At 44.2% G+C, this 5,510-nt stretch overlaps 1 long non-coding RNA gene across 1 annotated transcript; it reads right to left on the reverse strand.

Annotated features, from left to right (window-relative positions):
* Nucleotides 1-752: 752 nt before the first annotated feature.
* Nucleotides 753-5,282, reverse strand: LOC100909928 (uncharacterized). The gene is made up of 2 exons (XR_353567.4): nt 5,145-5,282; nt 753-4,161 (listed from the first exon to the last, which is right to left on the reverse strand). It is a non-coding gene; the product is annotated as an uncharacterized LOC100909928 (long non-coding RNA).
* Between the last annotated feature and the right edge of the window lie 228 nt (nt 5,283-5,510).

Below are 5,510 nucleotides of genomic sequence, written 5' to 3' on the forward strand. Positions count from 1 at the left end.
CTGGGTCCATGTTAAAGTTACACACAAGGATGGGGGCGGGGTTATAGGCCAGATCAGAACTGTCCACCACTGTCAGTGGGCATTCTTAAAGAGAAGCCATGTCTGCCAAGGTTGGCAGATAAGAGGTGGGAATGTTGCCTGTCTATAGGGTAATTTATCTCATCTCAGACTTCCTTTAGGTCTGAATTCCTAGACCATGTCTATGTTGAACTATCACATCCTGTGACTAATAGGCAAAAGACTTTTGGAATACATTAGCTTAGCAGACAACTAGCCGCCCTGAGCTAATAATGTCATCTAACAGTGTCTGAGGCCTCTAGGAGAGACTGATGTTCCCTACCTCTCTGATATTCCTACTAGTGTATTTTAAACTCACCTTGATTGGCGGCTTCCTTTGTTCTGTCAAAGCATAAAACTTTACAGAACTGTTTCCATGTTGGAACTTGGAATTTGGAGTAACTTAAATCTGTGTTCCTGGGCTGTGGTCACCCAAAACAGTTTCCCAATAATCTACCTCTTATTCCCTTTAGGGTGGGAACTGTGGTTTGCACAGTCACCAGTGACTTAACTTACTCCCAGCAAGCCTTAGATTTTTAAGTTTCTGCTATTTCCCAATCAACAATGTCACAAGCTGCCTAGCAAGGCACATAGGCCTCTGGGAGACATTTAATATTCAAACCTCAGCAGATGTTATTTGGAAATTATTTGATCCTCCCCCCAAAAAAAGAAGAAGACAAAAGCAACATTGAGACTAGTTTTCTCCAGAATTTATTATTCTAACAAAGTTACAGGTATTCAAGGCAACTTGTCAGTTTGGTGACTGACACTCATTCCTTTGACCCATTTAAAATTCTTCTCAGGTAAATGAGAAAAAGGAGAAGAAGAGAAGAATGAGAAGCACCCTCCAAACTTTGTGTGCAAAGAACTACTCATTTCATCTTCAGAAGTAGGAAGATTCAATCATGCAAGTTTTCCACAATATGGAGAAAGCCTGTTTCAGGAAACATGGAGTTCTGGTGAATAAGAAGCAGCTGCCACAGGAGGAAATATGTCTGATCACAGGGCTATGAGCCAGCAGCATGGTGTGCAAACAGGAAGGCTTCTCTGCTACGTGCTAGGCAAATATGAGTAAGGACGGGTTTAGGCGGTTTTTACTGGAAAGTACCCAACCCACTTCAGCAGAAATCAAGAACAAACAGCTCAATGGTTGGCAGCTGTATCAGGAACGTTAAGCCAGGGTGGTTTTATAACCACATTGGGTTGTCCTATAACCAAGGACAATTAAGATGGCGTTGGTTATGTCTAGTTGTATTCATATTTCTTTATAAGGTATTATTATTTACTACTTTTTGTTTTGTCATAGGAGATAACATAACTGCAAAATAAAATTGCCTTTTCAATGAAGTCAGAACCACGGGCCTCTTCAGGCCTGTATCAGTGTCATGAATTTGTACCACAGGTTGTTACAGCAGCAGCATAGTTTTCTAAAAATATACTTAAACTTATTCTTTGAAAATGTCATATATTAGATACAATGCATTTGGATCATAGTCTTCCCCTCCAACTCTCCTATTTCTGTCTCCTATGCCCTCCCAGTTCCCCATCTTCCTCAGAACTGCATCTCTGAAGAAAACTGACCCTCCTCCTCCTGGCACCACTGCCATTAGCTCTGCAGTGAGGGGTGGGAACTCATGAGTCCCTCTCCCATCCAATCCCCAGGTATTTCTTCAATTATGTTTGATTCCCCGTCCTCCAGACACCTTAGCAGGTTTCTCTACATTTTGATCAGGGATGGGCAAAGTTGATCTCCATCGCTCTCTGCAAACCACACGCAAGTGCTCTGAGCAGACTCTCAATGAGGTGCCCCTTAAACAAACCTGTGAAGAATGTCAAAAGTAATTCTACTTTCTTTCTCTGGCTTCATTCCCACCCTCAGTACTCCCGAGTTCCCACAATGAAATCCTGAGACTGCATTACTCCTACGGTCATCCTTTCCACAAAAATTGCACACATTGGAATTTCCCCATCTGTCCCTCCCCCAACCTTGGCCCACAACCTCTTACATAACAGACAGCATTTGAACAAATACCATCCCAATGGCAAAACATGTTTGATTTTTCTTGAGATTGATTCCTTTTGTCATAGCTTTCAATGTGAGTGTGTGTGTCTCTCTGTGTGTGTGTGTGTGTGTGTGTGTGTGTGTGCACGAGAGTGTATGTGTGTGTGTGTGTGGTATGTTGGTGTGTGTGTTGAGTAGCTTGATGGGTTTGACACAATTGTGGAAGTCGTTGTGTGGAGGTTGCACATGGTATACAGAGAGCGGTTTTGCTAAACCACCCAGAAAGTAACATCTCTATTTCACTTCCTTCTGTTGAGGAAAGCAGAAGTTTCTGAAAAACAGCTACCGCTGAGCTGAGTTGCGGTTGGAGAAGTGCTGGAAATGTTGCAGCTTTATCTCTCACTAACTGCAGGATGGTAGTACTCTGGTCTCCAGCAGTCTCCACAGTCCTTTATGTCCAACTGACCCCAGTCCCCATTGTCAGCATTTTGTTTAAACTCTGCCCCCAAGTTACCTGGCAACAGCCAGGTGTGCCTGACTCACAATAAAAAGGACTGTTTGCCCCCTCCTCCTCCCCCTCTCTCTCTTGTTCTTGCCTTCTTGCTCCTTCTGTCCTCTCTCCCCTTCCCCCCTCTCTCCTCATTCCCCTCCCTTCTTTCTCTGCATGCTCATGGCCAGCCTCTACTCCTCTTCTCTCTCTCTCTCTCTCTCTCTCTCTCTCTCTCTCTCTCTCTCTCTCTCTCCCTTTCTCTGTCCCTACTACCCTTTCAACTCCCTTCCCTATGCCTCTCAGAGGGAAGGGATGCCTCAACATGGGCCCTCAGAGGCACCCTCTTCCACATACCTGACTACACATCCACCAAACGTATTCCTTCTGTCTAATCTTTTTTTAAATAAACACAACTCCCATTCCTTTCTTCAGGTCCCTATTTATTGGTGGTGCAGCCTGAGGGTCAGCACTTGGTGGAGGAAGAGGAGAGATCAAATGTTTCTCAGTTTATTTCTTACAACAGCCTGGTAAGTGTAGAGAAAAAGGTATTGACACAAAGAAAATGACTTCACTGAAAAATCAAAAATTAATCAAACAAACAAAAAACCCTTCTCAATATAAAAAATGAGGACTTTTCCACATGACATGTTGGGATGCAGGGTGGGTAGGTAAAGGGTGCTGAGCAAGTTAGCAGTCATATTATACTTTTCCTTCCTTTGTCTCTGTCCAGAAGACTGAAATGGACTCAGACTTCGTGCAGATTCAGGAGGGGCTTACAAAGCACACCAGATTTTCTGGGCCTTGTGAATACAGAGAAAGATTTGGCAGTCAACATGATAATCCCCTAGTTGGGGCCTGTCTTTTAGAGTTTAGCCTTCAGGCAAAGGTTAGAACAGTTCAAGGATTGGGAAGGACACTTCTTCAGAACACTGCCAAGGACAACTTTCCAAACTGATGACACTGACAAACTGTCAGCCTGTCTACATTCTCTGACTCTTTTCCTTTGTGGGGGACCAGCCAAACTTCATTGCCATGCAGAAATTTAACCAATGTGCCAGGAAGACCAATCAACAACAGGATCCAGTGACCTCAAGCTCATGTTTCAGATTGCAACATGGCTTTAGCCTTAAGTAGGGGCAGAATTAGGGAACCAGAAGGTTCTCTCAAACAGTCGGACTTCTTCAAACCACCTGGAAGAACAGGAACTGAGATGATGATCTCCTATAGCACAGTCAGATGACAGCACTTAGTCAGGAAGCCCTCTGGGTCCTGCACAAATTGTTCCTCAACTTAAACTCAAGCTGATGTCAGTTTTCTAAAAGACTGGATTAATTTCTGTATTCCTCACATGGGCATTTTGCATTTGGATTAAACCCTACAGTTCCATCATTACTCTTGTTGGGAGCGTGTTAGAACCTCAGAGTTCAGTTACAGTACTCAGTCCAGGCCTCCTGTTACAAGATGCCCCATGAATTCCAATGCTAGAGTCCCAGATGACACAACATGTACTTGCCCATGCCTATTAGTAATAGTGATTTCCACGAGCTCTGACTAAACCAATCAGGGATTCCAGAAACTGGCCACAGCCAGAAGAGAGTCTTAAGAGATTTTCCTGCAGAGAAGAACAAAGCAAGAGTCATCATACCCATTACTTAAAACACCTCCTCGTGGTTGATTTTGGTTGGAAATTTAATACAGTCTAGAATCAACTTGCAAAGGGAGTTTCCATGAGGGATTATCTAGATATGGATGGTATGTGGGTGTATCAGAGAGGGGAAAACAATCCTCCCACTGTAGGAGACATTGTTCGTTGGGCAGGGCATTTTGAACTGCCAGAGAGGGAAGGAATTACACTGAGCATTCATGTGTACATGCATTGTGATCAGCTGCTTTAAAGGTTCCCTGTCTTCACTTCCTTTCAGTGATGGACTGGGATGGTTTGAATGAGAAATGGCCCTCGTAGGCTCATGTATATGAACACTTGTGTCCCTAGTTGGTGGTGATGTTTAGGGGAGGTTGGGGAACCTTTAGGAGATGTGACCTTGCTGCAGGTAGTACACAACTGGTGGTGGGTGGGCTTTAAGAGTTTTTAGCCAATGAATGGAGGAGACCAAACGAATCAGGCAAGGAGACACACTAACGCACATGTTTCCCCAAAATAGTATGGGGCATGAATATCCATAAGATTATCAAACATTGGGCCTGGAAAAATACTCTCTGATCTTCAAGGAAAATATGGACGCCCTTCTCAATATTAGAGTGAAAATTGTACCAATGGAAGAAAGGGGAAAAAAGGCAAGAAGCACAGTAAAAACTTCTGCTTCTTATGCCAAGAATTATCTGTTCTGTAGATAACAACAGACTAAGCAAAAGTCCTGAAACAAAGGTATCTGAGGTGACTCACTGGGCTCTGCTGCCAGGGCTGCTGACCTGTGTTTCATTCCTGGGCCTCACATTTGTCCCACTCTGAAAAGTTGATCTCTAATCTATGTATGTACACACACACACACACACACACACACACACACACACACACACACACAGACCAGTGACATTTCAAGCATGTATATGTTGAAAACTGGAGGTACTACTCACCTTGAGAACGAAGCATCAGATGCAAGGTGCTAGGAGCAAGAAAGTGGCCTTACTAGTCCGCGAGGCCATTCCCACAGGACAGGGAAATGTTGCTGTTGCTTCAGTTGTGCCATACATGCAGGTATCAATGTGTTGCTTAAAGTTCAGGAAGAGGGTTTCAAATCCCCCAATTCTTCTCTCCTCCCCCTCAGAGCAAAGATCAAAGAGGGACAAGGGGCTGGAGGGATGGTTCAGCAGTTAAGAACTCTTGCTGCCCTTTAACCTGAAAGATTGATTTCCTCTTCAGGCAGCTCACAAGCATGTTTCCCCAGCATTCAGTGCCCTCTGCTGAGCATTGGTGCACCTGCAGGCAGGCACACAGGAAGC

This window comes from Rattus norvegicus, chromosome 4, assembly GCF_036323735.1.
Source record: "Rattus norvegicus strain BN/NHsdMcwi chromosome 4, GRCr8, whole genome shotgun sequence".
Classification (NCBI taxonomy): Eukaryota; Metazoa; Chordata; class Mammalia; order Rodentia; family Muridae; genus Rattus; species Rattus norvegicus.